Source organism: Marmota monax, unplaced genomic scaffold (assembly GCF_021218885.2).
Source record: "Marmota monax isolate L192 unplaced genomic scaffold, Marmota_monax_Labrador192_F-V1.1 WCK01_AAM20220418_F8-fsc00035, whole genome shotgun sequence".
In the NCBI taxonomy this organism is placed as follows: domain Eukaryota; kingdom Metazoa; phylum Chordata; class Mammalia; order Rodentia; family Sciuridae; genus Marmota; species Marmota monax.
This window is the reverse complement of record NW_026691961.1, coordinates 16,304,838-16,326,184: the sequence shown is the minus strand read 5'-3', so window position 1 is coordinate 16,326,184 and position 21,347 is coordinate 16,304,838. Positions and strand designations below refer to the sequence as shown.

Sequence of the window (21,347 nt, the reverse complement as noted above, 5' to 3'; positions counted from 1 at the left end):
AACAACAAAACTTCTGAAATAGAAATGAGGAAAACCACTCCATTCACAATATCCTCAAAGAAAATAAGATACTTGGGAATCATCCTAACAAAAGAGGTGAAAGATTTATACAATGACAACTACAGAACCCTAAAGAGAGAGATAGAAGAAGATCTTAGAAGATGGAAAAATATACCCTGTTCATGGATAGGCAGAACTAACATCATCAAAATGGCGATATTACCCAAAGTTCTCTACAGGTTTAATGCGATGCCAATCAAAATCCCAATGGCATTTCTTGTAGAAATAGATAAAGCAATCATGAAATTCATATGGAAAAACAAAAGACCCAGAATAGCAAAAGCAATTCTAAGCAGGAAGTGTGAATCTGGAGGTATAGTGATACCAGAGTTCAAACTATACTACAAAGCAATAGTAACAAAAACAGCTTGGTACTGGTACCAAAACAGGTAGGTGGACCAATGGTACAGAATAGAGGACACAGAAACCAATCCACAAAATTACAACTTTCTTATATTTGATAAAGGGGCCAAAAGCATGCAATGGAGGAAGGATAGCATCTTCAACAAATGGTGCTGGGAAAACTGGAAATCCATATGCAACAAAATGAAACTGAATCCCTTTCTCTCGTCATGCACAAAAGTTAACTCAAAATGGATCAAGGATCTAGATATCAAATCAGAGACTCTGCATCTGATAGAAGAAAAAGTTGGCTATGATCTACATACTGTGGGGTCGGGCTCCAAATTCCTCAATAGGACACCCATAGCCCAAGAGTTAATAACAAGAATAAACAAATGGGACTTACTTAAACTAAAAAGTTTTTCCTCAGCAAGGGAAACAATAAGAGAGGTAAATAGGGAGCCTACATCCTGGGAACAAATTTTTACCCCTCACACTTCAGATAGAGCCCTAATATCCAGAATATACAAAGAACTCAAAAAATTAAACAATAAGATAACAAATAACCCAATCAACAAATGGGCCAAGGACCTGAACAGACACTTCTCAGAGGAGGACATACAATCAATCAACAAGCACATGAAAAAATGCTCACCATCTCTAGCAGTAAGAGAAATGCAAATTAAAACCACCCTAAGATACCATCTCACTCCAGTAAGAGTGGCAGCCATTATGAAGTCAAACAACAATAAGTGTTGGTAAGGATGTGGGGAAAAGGGTACACTTGTACACTGCTGGTGGGACTGCAAATTGGTGAGGCCAATTTGGAAAGCAGTATGGAGATTCCTGGGAAAGCTGGGAATGGATCCACCATTTGACCCAGCTATCGCCCTTCTCGGACTATTCCCTGAGGATCTTAAAAGAGCGTACTATAGGGATATTGCCACATCAATGATCATAGCGGCACAATTCACAATTGCTAGACGGTGGAACCAACCTAGATGCCCTTCAATAGATGAATGGATAAAAAAAAATGTGACATCTATACACAATGGAGTATTACGCAGCACTAAAAAATGACAAAATCATAGAATTTGCAGGGAAATGGATGGCATTAGAACAGATTATGCTAAGTGAAGCTAGCCAATCCTTAAAAAACAAATGCCAAATGTCTTCTTTGATATAAAGAGAGCAACTAAGAACAGAACAGGGAGGAAGAGCATGAGGAAAAGATTAACATTAAATAGAGACGAGTGGGGGGAGAGAAAGGGAGAGAGAAGGGAAAGCATATGGAAATGGTAGGAGACCCTCAATGTAACACAAAATTACATATAAGAGGTTGTGAGGGGAAAGGGGGGGAAGGGAGAGAATTGAACAACAGCAGATGAGGTAGAGAGGGAAGATGGGAGGGGAAGGGAGGGGGGATAGTAGGGGATAGGAAAGGCAGCAGAATACAACAGTCACTAATATGGCATTATGTAAAAATTGTGAATGTGTAACTGATGTGATTCTGCAATTTGTATTTGGGGTAAAAATGGGAGTTCATAACTCACTTGAATCAAATGTATGAAAGATGATATGTCATGAGCTTTGTAATGTTTTGAACAACCAATAAAAAAAAAAGAATTAACTTCTTGGGCTCCAGAACTGACATATGGAAGAGCTTGCCAATAAATGGGTGACCTGTTATCTACCTCAGCCCTGTGACCTCTCCTTAGACCTATATAAACACACAGCCTTTTGTAATAAAGCAGAAACCTCTTTGGTGATCTGTGTTGTGTGGTGCTGCATCTTCCAGTCTTCCAGTAAGCAGGCAAAACCTGGGATTACATAGCCCACAAAACCAAGGAGTAAAATGGCTCCCAGAATACCCAGCAGACAGCAAGCAATTGTTGGAACTACATTACCCATAATCCTTAGGAGAGAAAGATCCCAGAACCCTTTCAAGGAGAAGAAAAATTATGAGACTACATTATCCATAATTCAAACAGGGAGAAAGTTCCCACAATCCCCCACATGTAGTACAGATTATGTGACTACATTACCCACAACTCTATGAGGGGAGGAATTCCCCAAAGTGAGTGGTATGCTCATGATTACTTGACCCACCATCCTAACAGGAGGAGGCTCCCAGAATACCAAGTGGTGAGTGGGAAAATGTTGGGATTATATAACCCATATTCCTAAGCAGGAGGAAGTTCCCAAGATTCTTTGCACAAAGAGGACAAATCATGGGACTACATTACCCACAATTCTATGCAAAGGATTTCCCAGAGTTGCCCAAGGTGAGTGATTTGTTCATGACTAGTTCACCCACCATCCTGATGGGAAGAAGCTCAGAATACCCAGTGGTGAACAGCAAAGGTTGAGACTATGTTACTCATAATTCTAAGGAGGGGAAGTTCCCAGAATTTTTTGTCAGAGTAGATAAATCATGGGACTACATTACCCACAAGTCCACAGGGTAGGAAGCTCCCACAAGTACACACACACACACACACACACACACACACCATGCACAGTGTAATACATGGGACTACATGACCCACAATTCCATGGTGGAGAAAATTCCCAGAATTGTTTGCATGGAGAGGGCAAAATATGGGACTGCATTACCCACAATCCTTAGGGAGTAGGCTCCCAGAATACACAGCAGTGGGCAGGAAATTTGGACTACATTACCCATAAGCTTAATAAGGAGAAAGTTCCCAAGATCCTCTGCACAGAGCCAATAAATCATGGAACTACATTACCCAAAATTATAACAGAGGAGGAAGATCCCACAATTTTCCACAATTTGAATAAAACGTGGGATTATATTACCCACAATTCCATGGGGGGAATTACCCAGAAATCCTCAACATGGGCCATAAACTCTTACATACTTCACCCACAGTATTTTGGGGAGGGCCTCCCAGAATACCACACCGAAGAGTGGGAAAGGTTGGAATTACATTACCCATTACCCTAAGAGGGTTAGGTTACCTGGCTTTCTGGGGTCAGTGGTTAAACTTAGGACTATACTACCTATGGTCCATAGTTGCAGAAATTCAATAGTACCTCTTGGTTTTGAAGTTTCACTAACCCTAGGTCTGTGACTAATTTTTACCTAGCCTGACTCCTACTCCTAAAATTACTCAGATTCCCAGGGTATAAAGGCAAGCATGTGGCATTCCACTTCTATGGCTCTCCTGGCAGAGGTGTGTGTGTGTAAGATCCAGGACTACATCACGCATAATCCTTAGGGAGGAATCACTCAGGATCCCCTCAAGGAGAGCCAGCCAAACCTGAACCCTAACTCTAACTTGACTGTTGTAATGTAGTTCGGCACTTTGCAGACTCCTCATGGGGGATCCTGAGAGCTTCAACTTCCTTAGGATTTTAGGTCATTTAATCCAGAATTTTGCCTACTCACGGGACATGGTTGAAGAAATTCTCCTGCAAGCTTCTGACCCTGAGGGCTGTGGGTAATGTAGTCCAGCATTTGATCAGTTTATTGGGGGCAGTGCTCCTGTAGGCTGCCCCCACCACCACTCCCCTTTGGATTGTGGGTAATGTAGTCTAGTATTTGACTGGTTCCCTGTGTAGAACCGGGGAACTTCTGCCCCATTAGGATTGTGGGTAATTAAGTCCCTTGTATTTTATGGCTCAGAGGGGTTGATTCTGTGCACTTCACTTCCCCCTCTTTGGATTGTAGATAAAGTAGTCTAGCATTTTGCCCACTCATAGGGTGGGGATGGGGGGAGAAGGGGGGCTCTTGAGAGCTTCTGCTCCTGAGGGCTGAGGTGCTGCAGTCCAACTGGGCAAAATACCTGGGAGGTGACAAGCAACTTATAGGTTGAAGCGGGAACTGCTTTATTACGGAACAGCAAAGGTATATATATCTAACTGATTACATACAGCTTGACTCAATCAGCATCATCCAATCATAGCATTTCTCTCCTACAGATACAGCAATCAGCCAATAAGGAGTCCCCACCATCTTGATGGCTCGGTGGTGCTGCCTCACAAACCACTCCTCCTGGCAAACTGCCACGCGCCATCTTCACTTGATCATGGCCTCCAACATCTCCCCCTTTTTGTTTTATTAAACAACAAGTATGTGGTTTAGGGACCGTGCCTGTCTTAGGTAGTCCAATACTACATATGGTCCTCACCCGTCACTGGATGGTCTGACCTCAAATTGTCAGCCTCCTGGCTTAGGCTGGTACCATTGTAATTGGATCTTACCCATCTTTGACTACCGGCCCAAAATATTTAGCCATACTTGTGGATCTTGTCCTGTTTCTAGGGCCATCATGGCCTGTTTAACAACCATAGTGGTTTCTTTTTGTTGTCTGTGTAATTTATACAAACACCATAAACAACCTACCACAAGCAGAAGGAGGAGGATACAAAATGCCACGATACCAAGCCATTGATGGCTCCAAGTGAGAAGCCCTTGGAAAAATTGTACCACTGATGACACTGTCAGCAAAGATACCCTGGTACTATTAAGAGTTACAATTTGGGGCTGGGAATGTGGCTCAAGCGGTAGCATTCTCGCCTGACATGCGTGCAGCCCAGGTTCAATCCTCAGCACCACATACAAATAAAGATGTTGTGTCCGCCAAGAACTGAAAAAATAAATATTAAAAAAAATTCTCTCTCTCTCTCTCTCTCTCTCTCTTTAAAAAAAAGAGTTATAATTTGTTGTATCAATAGATTAGTTCATAATGCATAGAAGTGATACACAGTTAGGTAAGTTCTGTAAGCAGCTTAAAGCAGAGGAATCCATTAATATGTCTATTTCTTCTTGAAGTAAATTGACTCTTTGGTTGAGCATCAGAATTCCATTTCTAAGATGATCATTAATAATGTTTTGTGTTTGTAAAACTTGTGCTACTTGTTGAGTTACATTATTTATTGATGCAGCAGTTTGTACAGTTTGTATGATAGCTATTGCAGAAGCTGCAGTAGCAGCAGCAGAAACAGCAACAGCTGTGATGATGGTAGCTGTAATTCCGAAGTCTCGTTTGGTTTTCAGTAATACTGGAAATTCTTCATTTTTGTCTTCACTGGCACTGGGATGAAGGTAGGAATTCTGGCAATGATGGCTAAAGAAAATTGTGTAGCATTCCAGCAGGCACTAAGAAAACAATTTTCTGAACAATTTAGTACATTATCTTGAAAAGAATTATTACATATAATGAAAAGGAAATGTGAAAGTAAACAAACAGGAGTTTTGTTCACATTTTAAAACAATCCTTGTAAATTTCTGAATTTAGGTAGATTATTTCATAGACATCAACATTTTATTAGTTTTTTTAACACCTAGAAAAACTTGTAAGCTTAATTTTAAAGACATCTTTACATTCATCTGTTTACCCAATTTAAATTGAACTGTTTAAATCATGTGAATAAAAGATACTTGGATCCATTTTTTTTAATTTTTCATGAGCGCTCCTCATATATCTGCCAATTTTCATATCATGTGTATGACATATGGACATATGCACATACAGACATACAACACATAACACAAGTGTGCACACATAACACAATAGTAAAGGCCTTGTAGCTTTTCGCAGGTGAAATCTCCATTGCAATGTTTTAAAACTCCACAGTTGATCAAAAAATAGAACTGATCAGAAAAACATTAACCTAGGTCTGCTTGAGTTCAAAAAACAAAATAGAACTCCATGATGTGGGAGAGGGCATAATAAAATAGATATTGAAAAAAGCATCCTGGCTACAACTTGGGTTTCACTCTTCTTTTGATATCCCATCCTTCTTCTTGTAACTTGCATATGGGTTTGAAGGTATTCCCACAAGTAAGCCTCAAGGTTTTTTACATTTGAAATAGGCCTCAATGGTGCTCATTATTCATTAGCCTCCAGGTGTGGGAGAACCATTGTCACAGATGTAAGGATAGCTAAACTGGAGTTCTGGATATCAGCTGTTATGGATTTGAGCCAAATCACCTTCTTTTTGGTCTGTAGAAATCCCTTTAGTTAGTTTCTCTGGAATCCAAATCAGCTGCTGTTCTCCCTGTGGAAACACACAAACAGACCCCCAATTCCAGACAATCACTGGGTCAGGACCTTTCCATTGTCCAGTCAGAATGTCCTTCCAAAGTACCTTGGGCTTATGTACATTTTTTGGATATATGTGCCTTTCCACAGCACTGAGCCCTGATAAATCCAAATTTAAAAAATTTAAAGTAAAAAGGGTTATGTTAAGTTTATCTTTGGGGGAATATATATACCCCTTCCCAATTCCCCCTTTTTGTTTTAGTAAGTGCATTTTAATAGTTTGATGAGCTCTTTCAACTATACCTTGTCCCTGTGGATTGTACGGAATTCCTGTTATATGAGTAATGCCAAATGATGAGCAAAATTGCTTAAAAGAAGTAGAAGTATAGCCAGGGCCATTATCTGTTTTTAACTGTTTTGGAATGCCCACAGTGGCAATGTTTTGTAAACAATGAGATATAAAATCTTTAGTTTTTTCTCCGGCATGAAGGGAGCCCATCAAATATTCGGAAGAAGTATCAACTGTAACATGCAAATATTTTAATTTTCCAAATTCTGGCAAATGTGTGACATCCATTTGCCATATATGATTAGGTATCAGTCCTCTAGGATTGATTCCAAGATTAACTTGTGGTAAAAATGTCACACAATTTTGACATTGTTTTACTATATGTCTAGCTTGTTCCTTAGTTATTTTAAAATGCTTTTGTAAAGTACTAGCATAGACATGGAAGGATTTGTGAAAATTTGTAGCTTCTTCTAGTATTGAAAAAACATGTATGTCATGTGTAGTTTTATCTGCTAAATCATTGCCTGAACTAAGGGCTCCAGGAAATCTTGTATGTGCCCTGATATGTCCTATGAAGAATGGATCTTTTCTGTCCCAAATTAGACTTTGTATAGTGGAAAACAAAGAGAAAACAGTAGAGGAAGGGGAAATCCTACCAGCATCTTCAAGGGATATTATAGCATTAACTATATATTGACTGTCAGAAAATAAATTAAATACAGAATCTTTAAACATCACAAAAGCTTGTAACACTGCATTAAGCTCTACCTTTTGAGCTGATTGTTTGGGTGCTAAAAATGTAAAAGCTTGAGCAGGGGTAACTACTGCTGCTGTACCATTATTTGACCCATCAGTAAATATTATTGGAGCATTCATGATAAGTGTTTTTCTTGTCGTTTTTGGAAAAACTACAGGATGCGAGGACCAAAAAGACAACAAAGGATTAGATGGTAAGTGGTTATCAAATGAACAAATAGATTTGCACATGATTATTGCCCAAGTATTTAACTCATTCGCTAACTCATCAATTTGATCCATAGTATATGGAGTAATAATTTTATTAGGAGAAATTCCAAACACTCCCTTTGCTGCTTTTATTCCTTTGAGTATTAATTGTCCCACAGCCTCAGGATACCTAGTAAGAATAGTGTTAGGAGAATAAGATAAATGTATCCATAAAAACGGACCTTCTTGCCAAAATACTCCTGTAGGAATATTTTCAGTGGGTAATACAATAAATAACAGAGGCAAACATAACAATTCTATCCAGATGCATATTTTCCATATATGTTTCAATGAGTTTTAATGTTTTTCTCGCTTCAGGCGTTAACATGTGGAGTAAATGTGGATCTGATGGACCTTTTAAGATATCAAATAAAGGTCCCAACTCTCCTGTTGGTATGCCTAGATAAGGCCTTATCCAATTTATGTCTCCTAACAATTTTTGAAAGTCATTAAGTGTTTTAAGTTGATCTACTCGTATTTGAATTTTTGGTGGGCAGACCATGGTCGAGGATAATAGAACTCCTAAATAATTAATTGGAAAATTTAATTGTACTTTATCTATTGCTATCTCTAGATTATAATTTTTAATAAGTTTGTAAGTGTAGCATAGCATTCTAGCAATGTATTTTTATCTTTGTGTGCTAATAATACATCATCCATATAATGAAATACATATAGTTCAGGATTTTGATTTCTAAGTGGCTGGATTGCTTTGTCAACATAAACTTGACACATAGTAGGACTATTAGCCATCCCTTGAGGGAGTACGTTACATTCATATCTCTGATCAGGACCTTCATGATTCAGCGCAGGGACAGTAAATGCAAAATGTGGACTATCCTCAGGATGAATTGGAATGGAGAAAAAACAATCTTTAATATCTATAGCTAAAACATACCAGGTTTTTAGCAAAGCAGACAATTGAGGAATCCCTGATTGAGCAGGTCCCATGATAACCATTTCATTATTAATAACTCTTAAATCTTGTAATAGTCTCCATTTGCCAGATTTCTTTTTAATAACAAAAATGGGAGTATTATGGGGAGATACAGAAGGTTGTATATGTCCCTCCACTAATTTTTGATTGACCAGGTCATGGGCTGCTTGTATCTTTTCTTTAGTCAGGGGCCACTGAGGAACCCATACTGGCCTTTCTGATTTTCAAGTAATTTTATGGTCTCAGTGACCCCTCCTGAAAACTCAATCCATGTCTATCTGTTTTTTGATCTATTTGTATTGGTGCCGCTGCCTGTCACATGGATATCCAGAGAACCCTGAGGATTGTGCCACTGCAGTCTGGCATTCTGCTGCTCAGCCCCCACCATGGAGGCCTTTGGAAGCTTTGGGCCATGTGCTTGCCCTGGTATCCCAAGAAATCTGGGTAGCGTAGCTCAGTGATTGGCTGTCTGGCCCTCACTACAAAGGACTGTGAGAGCTGTAGCAATATGCTTGCCCAGGCATCCCAGGGATTCTGGGCAGTGTAGTCTGGCAGAGTTATCACCACAGTGGCTTCCGGGAATTATCAGGCAGGCCACTCAACTGTGTGCAGACTTACCCAGAAAGCCCTGGTATTGTCTACAAAACTCATTGTGTCACATAGTTGGAAGATATCTTCAATGCACCCACAATATTATTGTCACATTGATACATCAACTTCTCAACATTTTTCAAGTACTCTAACACTGGAAAAAATGAGCCATAAAAATAAATATAAACAATGAAGCGCCATTAGCCCTTGCCCTCATGCACTATTGAGTCTCCACATGCTGGGAAACCCAGGCCTTCCCTACACTATCCTGAGCTTATGTCTCGGTTTCTCCTTTCAGTGTCCTGGGATTTTTCACCATAAAATGTACTTTAGGATACTATGGCAATGAATAGCCAAAGCCTCACAATGGATACTTTTATAAAATTAAGTCCCACTAAAATATTAACTACAAAAGTAAAAACAGCAGAGCTTCTTCCTCAGCACATGGGATAATGGACAAGAGGCTTTTCCTCATTTCTCCCCACCTTTTCCTCAGATAGACTTCAGTAATCCCAAAACCACAGTGGAATCCACATGTAGATGCCAAGGGGAAGAAATCCTGTGGTACACATTGTCCCCAGATGTCCCCAGCCAAGACATCTCCCTGTGAGGGTACCAAGAGGCTCTGCCACATGAGTCATGGCTCCAAGGTACCTGCAGCCATGATCTCTTCCTGGGTGGGTTCCAAGTTTAGAGTTAGAGTTACCTCACTGTGGACATGGCCCCCAGGGATCCCCAGCCACAGCATCTCCCTGTGTAGGTCCCAAAGAGAAGGAAGCTTTTGTCACCACAGTCAGCCCCAAGGTGTCTAAAGCCATGGTCTTCCCTGGTGAACCACAGGGGTGAGAATTAGGGCAGGCCTTGAAGGTTAGGGTTACCTCACTGTGGACCTAGACTCCAGGTATCTCCAGCCATGAAATTTCCTCAGGTGAATCCTGAGAAGGAAGTTTGCTGTGGACACAGGACACCCATCCCTGGCAGAAAGACGATTCAAGGGGATCAGAAAAAGTCACTCTGAGAACCCCCTGCTGGCCACATGTCAACACATGCCTCCATGTTGCCAGCCATTGCACTACTAATGGGAAAGTGAAGGTGAGTTCGCAGAGCACATGTGTACAGGAATGTTCAGAGCAGCCTTCGTTGTAATGCCCTAGCCACCAACATGCAAATGTCATCCACAGAAGGACAGGTAAACAACCCCATCCACCCACAGAGACACAGGTGGCTCTGAGGCATCTGTCCCACCCTGGCAACAGTGAGTTCATCTGTGTTCTAATAATGACTGTCTCAGCAGGCAGAGCATGTGATGTGGGGGCTGATGCTCCTTCCTCACATATTCCCTAATTCTGTCCTCACTGAACACCTGCCTTGGGTCCCCAGATCTTTAGCTCCAGGATTAGGGAGACCCCTCTATCCCAGGGACCTAGTCCTGTGGTCCCTAATGGAAATAGAACAAGTGTGGTGGTGATCCCCTCTGCATCAGAGAACCCCAGATCCCCACATAACATTTCTCCACCCCACCCCCTGTCTCTGCAACCCCCAGCCTGTTTCTCCAGCCTGTTTTCCCAGCCTGTAGGCCTTGATCATAATTTCTCCACAGAGAACCCCAGACCACCCCACCACAGTGTCCACCCTGTTTCTGTGGTCTCCTAGCTGTTCCCCCATCTTTGGGGTCTTGGTCTATCTCTCTAAAGAGGACCCCATATGATACCATCACACTGTCCACCTAGAGATCTTGGTCATCTCTGCTACATCTCCAACACTCCATAGCTTTGATGTCATCAACAGCAGATTCTCACCTAGACTGTTCTAGACCCTCCCAAGTCTGTTCAGAACTACAATTTGGAATATAAAATCAGGATCTTGACGCTACTCAGAAATGTAGCAAAATTTATCTGAGAAATTAAATGCCAGGAAGAGACTTCTGGGGCCAGGATGATCTCAGGAGGGAGTAAGCCCTGCACACCATCTGAAAGATGGGATGCCCACATCTGCTCTGATGTTTGGGGTATTCTTTCATTTGAAAGCAAAACTGATATTTTTGAAAGATGTAGGCTGGAGGGACTATTAGAGTTTTCAGAGATCATTGAGGAAGACTTCATAGGCATATTCTGAGATGGCAAGTCCATAAATTGGTCAATATCCAACCTCATTTCCTGCAGAAATGCTTATGTAGGCTTATGGCTCTTGGGGCCTACCTGGGGAACATAAATCAGAAGTGTGTGGTGGGAGCTCTGTCTCCAGGAAGCTGCCCACTTCTGCCAGCTCATTACTTGGTGCTGGACCCTCCTCCAGACACACTCTGGTGATTGCTGGTGCATGGGCAGGTAAATCCTGTAAGCAAAGAAATTCCACAACCCACTGGAGAGAGAAGGGAGCACAGTCCACATGTGGCACAACATGGCCTCAATAGGGAGGCAGATGCAACATCCAGCCCAGCCAGCACAGGCCACCTGAGCCAAGTTTATTACCCCTGTGCCTCAGACTCCCTCTCTACACAATGGTCTCCAACTAAGGAAGGAGGGAAACTGAGGAGGAGAGATGGCCCCACTTCTGAGGGGATAACAGCACCTGGCAGCCAGTAGCTTTGAAATTATCTCTTTTCCAGGAGATTTGTATTGAAAATACTATATGCCTCGGGATTGTGGCTCTGTAGAGTAGGATTTGGGGTCATCTGGCATTAATGGTTATGGATGAGTGCAGGTTTGGTTTGCTCTAATGGCTCAGCAACTGGTGGGTTTGGGGATGATTACCAAATCTGAGGGTAACAGCAGACTCTTTGTCTGGTTCTGATCCTGCAGAAATGAAGCTTCATTTCACTCACCCAAATCTCCTTCAGTGGGAAACAGGGTCCTTGGTCAGTTGTTCCCTGTGCAGAGCTCAGCTGAGGTGCAGCTGGCCCCATCACCCTTCATTCACTACATGGTAAGAGCCTCCAGGACTCCACTTCTCCTCAGTCAGTGATCTCCCTTCTGTCAGTCTATGTAACTCTTCTGTCCTCTCTTGACCACATGAACTGAACTTGTCTCAAAGTAACACTTCTTGTGGTCTACTCTGACCCTGATTATCAGTGCTTCACTTTCCTTGTACCTCAATGTCACCCTAAAACTCTCCTAGCAGCAGAGTGGGCACCTGCCCTGTTTCCTTCTGACCCTCTTTACCCTTCACTCTCCTTGCCTTCCAATGCTAGGGAGTACCCAATGCTTCAAAGATCCCCCACAATAAGTAGGCATAGCACAGACTACATTACCCACAATCTTAAGTGGCAGAGGCTGCCAGGATCCCATGTAGAAATCAGCAAAGAGCAAATATTAACCCAAACCTAGTGCTTGCACTAATTCTAGCCCTAACCATAACTGCTCAGAATCCTCAGGTTACCAATGCAAGCAGGAGACCTTCAGCTTCATGTGACTACTAGAAGAGATGTGTGGGCAAAACTCAGGACTATGTTAACCACAATGACAAGGGGCAGAAGTCAACAGGGCCTTCCCCTTGTAGTGAATGGGTGAAATGCAGGACTACATTACCCACATTCTCAAAGGGCAAGAAACTCCTAGGATTACCTACAGTGAGTGGACTAATCATAGGATTTCATTGCCCACAATTCTAAGTGCTAGAAACCACCGGGATCTCTAGGAGACAATTGGCAAAATGCTAAACCTGGGTGCACACCTTTATTCCCAGCAGCTTGGGAGGCTGAGGCTGGAGGATCACAAGTTCAAAGCTGGCCTTAGCAACTTAACAAGGCCCTAAGCAACTTAACAAGACCCTGTCTCAAAATAAAAAAAATAAAAATGTTGGAGATGTGGCTCAGTGCTAAAGCACATCTGGGTTCAATTCCTAGTACCAAAACAAACAAACACTAAAACTACCATAGCCCTAATTCTGGTCCTACTCTACTCAGAATCCTCAGGACACCAGGGTATGTGGCTTTCAGCTTCCATGGGACTCCTGACAGAAGTGAAATGGCAAAACTCAGAACTATATTAGCCAGGATGCCAAATGATGGAAGTCACCAGTGCTTCCCCCTCTCTGAGCAGTAAGCAGACAAAATGCAGGACAACATTGTCCACATTCCTAAAGGGAAAGAATCTCTTCAGATCACCCACAGTAATTTGTTAATCACAGGACTACATTACCCACAATCCTAAGTGGCAGAAGCAGACAGGATCCCAGCAGACAACTTACCAAATGCTAAACCTACCATAAATTTGCCCTTACTCTATCATGCTTATGCAGGGTAAGGATGTGGCCTTCAGCTTCTATGGGACTCCTGGCAGAGGTGAGTGTACAAAACTCAGAACTACATTATCCAGACCCTAATTGGCAGAAGCAGCCAGGATCCCCAACAGACAGCTGGCAAAATGTAAACCCTACCCCAGGCTTTGTCCTAATATTAATCTTAATGCTAACACTGCTGAGAATCTGAGAAACTAATGTGACTCCATTTTTAAAAATAAATAAATAACAGCAGCTTCTATCTCAAGGCATGTCCTAAGGAAGAGGGCATGACCCCTGTCCTTGGAATAACCCACAGAGCACATACCCACCCTGCTGAGTTGTTTGTCTGTAAATAACAGGAGAGGTCTGCAGCACCAGGTATCCCTGACTCAGTTAGGCTAGGTGAGAACCCATAGCAACCCCCCTGCAACCTCCAATCAGCATGAGACAAGGAAAATATCTGGGATGCCAGATGGCCCCCAAGTAGTTTATGGTGGTTGATAACGTGTTGGGAAACCATGTAGTTTAGCACGTAAACCTCTCGGCCTAAACCAATCAGTTCAAACAAATCTCCCTTTTGTACTAACCAATCACCCCTACCCAACTTGTTCCCACCATTGAATGTGCTAATCAATGTTAAGAGTTGTTTGATTTTCCCATGGTATGGAATGATTTGCTGTGTGATGTTGTGACGCATAGAGTATCCCCCCAAAACCTATAAAATCTCACTGAAAAAAGGACCAGGACTCACTCCCTGGAAACACTGTGTCGGGAACGGTTGTGAGTCCAGGCTTGAGCTTGCAATAAAGACTCTTGTGTGCTTGCATTGGATTTGGCTCCTGGAGGTCTATTGGTGTCCCACGAATCTGGCATAACAAATCCTCGGGTTACCAGGGTGAGCATAAGACTTTCAGCTTCCATGAGACTCTCAGAAAATGTGAGCAGGCAAAACTCAGAACTGAAGCAGTATTACCCATAATACCAAGAAGCAGACATCTCCGGGGTCTCTGTTAGTGAGCAGGCAAAACACAGGACTACATTACCCACAATTCTAAGTGGCTGAAACTGCTAGGAACCCCAGCAGACAGCAGGCAAACTGCTAACCTTAACCCTAGGCTTTGCACTAACCCTCTCCCTAACAGTGCTCAGAATCCTCAGGGTACTGGGACAAGCAGTTTCCATGTAACTGCAGGCAAAAGTATGTAGGCAAATCATGGGGCTGCACTATTGACAATCCTAAGGGGATGGAAGCTCCTGGGTCCCCTACAATGAGTAGGCAAACCGTGGGACTACATTATCCACAGTTATAATCCTGGGACCACATTATCCACAATCCTGGCAAGAGGGAGCTTCAAGGGGTCAGGAAAAGTGGCTCCAGTTGCTTCCTGTTTATCACTGTGGGCAGTACAAGATACTCATCACTCACCATTCAGTGGTGACCCTGAGCCCCCTTGTGAAGCTCTGGAAATCATTGTTTGGATTATTCTAGATCATGATTTTAGAAATCAAGCAGAAATACAGCTCACAATCCCATGCCTTGATTAGAATGGATGGAGATAGCAAGAAGCAAAGTGTAATGCCAATAGACAAAGGTTCTTTGATTTCCTATGTACCAGCAATAATACTTAGGAAACAATAGACTTTGAAAACTACAATAAAAATAAAGCATTTCCATTTATAATAGCATCCTCCAAAACTGAAGTTCTTAAATATGTATTTTTTTAGTTTTAGATGGACACAATACCTTTATTTTATTTTCTTATTTATATGTGGTGGTGAGAATCAAACCCAGGGTCTCACGTGTGTGAGGCAAGTGCTCTACTGCTGAACCACAACCCCAGTCCCTTAAATATGTCTTAAAGTACAATTATACTTCCAGAAAAGCTTAAAACACAATAGAAAGAATAAACTTATGCATAAATAAGTGCACACATAGCCTTGGTCAAGATTGTTAGACTCAATGCAGTTAAGATGGAATTCTCCCAGGCTTGACCTGCACATTCAGTGCAATACCCAATTCCTAGAAGACTCTCTAAGCCTAGAAGAGATGACACTGACTGCAAGAGGACAAGCCTGAAGAACTCAGTACCTGGATTCCAGAACCATTCATAAAGCTGAATCACTGAAGAAAATGTTTTGCTGTGAAGGAATACACAGAGATAAATGGAAATTAATAGAGAGCACAAACCATGTACATAAACTCATTTTCCTCACAGTATTAAAGTATTTGAAATATGTTGAGAAGATTATGTATCAAAATTCAAACATCAGGTGTAATTGTATTTGTTGCATTTTGTTAAAGGAACAAAGGCCTTTGATGGAGAAAGGAATTTCTGCTCCAAAGATGGTGATGAGATAATTGGATACAATATGAGGAAATGGACAATTGTAAGCTACAAATTACACAGAACTTAACCCAAGCAGTCCATAGACTCCTATTTAAAGTGTAAAACTTCTAGAAGAAAACATGCCTGACCATGTTTCATGATGAGTTTTTAGATACAGCTTCAAAACAAATCCAGAAATAAAATTGGTAAACCTTATAAAGACATTTACTCCATGAAAAATTTATACATAGGAAATAAAAAAGACAAGCCACAGACTTGGAGAAATATTTGGAAAGTACATACCTTAAAAAGACTTGTATCTGAAATAGAGTAAGAAACTTATTAATAAGAAGCACTCCATTTAAAAGTGGATGAAGATCTGGAGACATCTCACCAGAATAGATATGCAGATGGCAAAGCAGCATAGGAAATTATGTGAGCACCACTTGTCATGAGCCAAGGTAACTAAGACACTGAGATGGCACCAAGTGCCTAACAATGGATAAAATCTTCATGATGCAATGTCAATTGTGTGGGAAAATAGGAATTCACATGCATTGCTGTGGAGAGCATAGTAGTTCACTGCTTAAGAAAGAGCTTGGCTGGGCTGGGGTTTTGGCTCAGTGGCAGAGTGCTTGTCTAATGTGTGAGGCACTGGGTTCAATCCTTAGCACTACAAATAAATAAATAAATAATAAATTTACATAAACTAAAAATATTTTAAATAATTATTGAAAAAAAAAAGAAAGAGCTTCGCAGTTTTCCAGGGCTCAAAATTCATGATCTTAACAATTGACACAACTGTCTCACAAACATAAGTCTGAAAATATATGTCTACATGTAGCATGCAGTTACACACAGCAGTTCTGCTCACAGTGGCCAAGTACTCAAGAAATCAGGATGTGCTCCCATAGGTGAGTGAACAACAGAACTGCAGATCATTTGTGCTATGGAGGCTCTGGGGTCTCTGAACATCCCCAGGCCTCTGCTCTTGTCTGCACCTAGATCACCTGACCTGCCCTTACCCTGTGCTCCACAGTGGGGCAAAGTGGGTTCTATATGAAAATACCTATAGATACAGATGGTAAACTCAGGAGAAATGCAGGGACAAAGACCCAGGTCTGAATCTTTACCCATAGGTACCTCCTGGGGAAGGATAGCCAGAGATAGAGGCAACTGTAGTAGCCCCACAGAACCCACCTACCAGGAAGAACCTGAAGGCAGCTCCTAGGACCCACCTTTGATCAGCTTGGAGGACCTTGTGCTGCACCTTAATTCCCCCAACACAACTTATGCTTGTTTCTTTCCACAGGCAGCAACTGCATTCTGAGCAGAATGATGTTATTTGTTTGGTATTGCATAAAGAGCTGGGCCACTGCCTAGTCTGGAGGCATAGCCTATGAAATTCACTGTTCTGGTTATTCTACAAAATAAGTTTGAACATTTAAGCTGAAATAGAGCCCACCATTACATGCCATGATCTGAAAGAATGGTGCTATGGTTTGAATCCTTGACCTCTACTTTTTATGTTTCCAAAGTCCTAGAGTCCAGAAAGCCCAGGGATGCACAAACCACCCCCTTGCATCACCTCCAGCCCCCTATCAGCCATCCACAGTTTTGAACAGCCAAGTTGTCCCTGTTAATCTCAGCAGGAAGGGTCCCTCAGGAAGGCATAGAAGAGGATGCTCCGCTTGGGTCAAGAAATCTCACCTGTGTCCACTGGGCCCACACTGACCCTTTAAGGAGTGAGAGTAATTTGGCTGGGGGCCAAACCCCTCTTCTCAGGAAGACTGAACAAAGACAGAAGGAGAGATGGGAATGAAGGGACTGGTTGTCAGGACACTAAGAATGGATACCTCTCCCCACAGGGGTTGAGTACAGGGACTAAGGAGGGACCTCCTGCTTTCATGCAGGGCCTCCGATAATTGCATAGACACCCTTTCTAAGGAGGCCAAATCCCACTCAAGGTCAGCTTTACCATATCTAAGACAAAGAAGGAGGGATTACATTAATGTTAAAGGCCACAGGATATGTATTACTTTTCCAGGCTACACTATTGATATTATTAATAATGAAGGAAACAGGGAAGTTATTGTATTAATTTTAGTTGCTATAATATCTATATAATATTAACATTTAAGGACACAGGGCAGTAGTGTATCTGTATTAGATACTGTATTAATGATGTTATATTAACAGTAAAAGATGAAGGGCACTAATATATTGATTTTCAATGTTACTGTACAGATTTCATGTTAATATTAAAGGTCAGCTATTATATTACTTTTAGATGCTATAGTATGGATATTATATTAAAATTAAAGGTCAGGGGCTGGGGCAATAGCTCAGCAGTAGAGTGCTTGCCTAGCACATGTGAGGCCCTGGGTTTGATCCTCAGCACCACATACAAATGAATAAATAGAATAAAGGTATTTAAAAATACTTCCTTAAAAATAAAATCAAAGATCAAAGAGTACCTATTATGTTAGTTTTAAAATCTATAATGCTGATATAATGTTAATCATAAATGTCACAGAGCAGCTATAATATTACTATAGGATGCTATAGCATAAATATTTTATTAAAATTAAATGACACAGAAAACCTATTATATTAGTTTTAAATCTATAATAATGATATCATATTAATTATAAATGTCACAGGACAATTATTATATTAGTTTTGAATGCTATAGTATGGATATCATATTCATATCAAAGGTCAAAGTGCAGCTGAATCCAAAATTATACAGGCAGTCAGTAAAGATAGGTATATTGAGTCAGATCAGATCAAGGAGGCCAATTACAGTTAGTGCAGGATGTTGGAGAGGGATTGAAATGCTAATGCCTTCAGAGCCCTTTCTCCACCCTTATCAAGATAATCTGCCCCTGCTCCAACCTGTTGCTAAGGTAACCTGCCCAGGAATTGTCCCTCCCTAGAGGAGTTGTAAAAGTTGCTAGTTAATTCACCCTGGGCCCCCTTCCTGCCCAGATGCTCCACTTTGGCCTCTCCAGCCCATCTGCTTCTCACCTTTTGGCCATCCCACTGAGCATCTCCTGGGCCTAGTCATATATGCATGAAGGAAAGAGATAAAGGGAAAACAGCAAAAGAACAAAGGAAGCCTAAGATATATTAAAAGGCTCTTGGGATTCCAGGATACCAGTTATGGCCCCTAACCCTCCTAGGAGAAGTTTGTTACCCCTTTTTAAATAAACCCTATTTTATATGCTTGCCTCAGTGTGCTTCTCTAATGTTATACTTCAACATGTGAAGAAGCAGAACTCGTCACTGGTATCACAGCCATTTTATCAATTTTAAATGTTCTAATATAGAGAACATATTAGCATTAAAGGCCACAGGTAAACAATTATACCACTTTTAGTTGCTTGAGTATGAATATCACATTAGTATTAAAGTTAAGAGGGCAATTAATATATTAATTTTAGGAGAAGACCGTCAGAACAGTGCAGAGATCACACGCCCCAGCCCTGGAAGATGGGGAACTGCCTCAAATCCCCCACTTTGGATGACATCTCCCTGCTTCAGGAGTCTCCGTCTGACAGGGCTAGCTTTGGCGAGGGGATGCAGCCGGATCAGGAGCCGCCACAGACATATCAGGAACAAGTTCCAGTTCCAGTTTATCATCCAACACCTAGCCAGACTCCGTTAGCAACTCAGCTGACTGAAGAGGAACAAATTAGGATAGCTCAAAGAATAGGCCTTATACAGCATCTGCCTAAAGGAGTTTATGACCCTGGAAGAGATGGATCCTAAAAAAAGATCCGGGAGTGTGTGATCTGTATGATGGACTTTGTTTATGGGGACCCAATTTCTGCTGTGCATGCACATCTATCACCTGGACTGTATAGATGACTGGTTGATGAGATCCTTCAGGTGCCCCTTCTGCATGGAGCCAGTTGATGCAGCACTGCTCTCATCCTATGAGACTAATTGAGCCAGGGTCTCTCCTCTGACATCAAGTGAACCATCATTTTTGGTGGTTTTGATCTTTCGTCACTGAGCCCAAAGAGCCAGGGATTAGGAATTAAGATCACGCACAAAAAGTTTCCTAAAAATTCCTGGATGGCTGCAGATGTTGAGGAAAGTATGTGATATTTTAGAAACTTAGGAGGGGAAGTAGGATGGTATTTTTATGTAAAGCCTTGACCCAGTGTTTAAGAATATATTTGTATTTAGACCTTGTTATTGCTCTAGTACATAGGAATTGTGTAAAGTGTTAAAGCAACTGTGTATGTTTAAATTGTGTGTGTTGAAGATTAAGAAAAACGATAGTGGTTATTTTTCCTAAATGAAATAACTTTCTTCTCTCCATCAAATTTTTTTCTGAAGTTAATGGCATTTGGGTCAAGGTTTTATTAAAAGCTACATTTTATAACACTGGCACAAAAAAAAAAAGTAGTTTTAAGCTTGTTTGCACAGTTCCTTTTTTTCCATTGGAAATGGAATTCATTGCCTTAGGTCTTTTTAAATAGTGTATCATTGTTGGGGCTGGCTCTATGCTTGAAAACCAGTTCTATATTCTGTTTGCTGTTAGGAAATGCAGAATTTTAAGTGATCTCCTAGCTTGTAAGCAAACTGATATGCACTCTCCCTTTTCTATATAAAAATGAGATAATGTGTCAATAAATCAACTCAGCAAGGTGGGTTTAATATTACCCTTTCCTATGTGTTTTATCTAATTCTTTTGGTTGTTAATATGGTGATAAATGAAAGTCAAGGTAAATTTTAAATATTAAGATTTCTGATTTATGGAGCTTGAATTATGCCACCATGCTTATGTAAAAATGAAGGTGGCACCATGGTAAAACTTAATAAGAAGTAGTTTCTCAGTTGTAATAGTTTTGATTTCTCTTTCTTGTAATCTCTCCTTCCCTGTTGTCTTGAACCATAGCAAAAGGATACTGCATCTCTCATTACTATAGTGATGAGGTTATTGAAGTTATATAAACACATCTCAGTCTCTGTTTCTTTGAAAGGTATCTGTTAAGTCCTGCTAGGTGATTGACAAGATTAAGTAGGGAGAATAAAGGTAAATGTGATTCATGTTTTGCACACAAATGCAAAATTTTATAACCACATGACTTCATAGTTGTGATCTCAAAAAAGGAATTTCTCCTTTAATTTTTTTTGTAGTTAATGTAAGAATACTCTAAATCTCTAAGCTTCTGAAGTGTTAGAGGTAGGGATGGTCTAGTAAAGATGTAGTAGTAATGTTTATCCATTTAGCATGTGTTTATTTTTCCTTATGTACTCAAGGTGATTTATTTGTTCAGCTCAATGATATTACAGCTAAAAAACATTCATTAGCAAAAGGAGAAGCAGTCTACACCGAACAGAGGAATCAGAAATGTTTCTTATTTTTGTTGAATTGAATGTTTGACTCTAACACTTTTCTACATACAAAACATAAGTTCCTTAAAGATTCTTCATAATTGTATTATAGAAGAATTTAGTATGTCATAAGTACTTAATTTGACATTCAACTGTAGTAGCCATATGTTGTTTGATTTCCTTATGAGCACCATGATGGAAACACTCAA

The 21,347-nt window shown here is 40.9% G+C and overlaps 1 pseudogene; it reads left to right on the top strand.

Annotated features, from left to right (window-relative positions):
- The first annotated feature begins 19,266 nt into the window (after window positions 1-19,266).
- On the top strand, window positions 19,267-20,257 carry LOC124080850 (RING finger protein 11-like; annotated as a pseudogene).
- The last annotated feature ends 1,090 nt before the right edge of the window (window positions 20,258-21,347 follow it).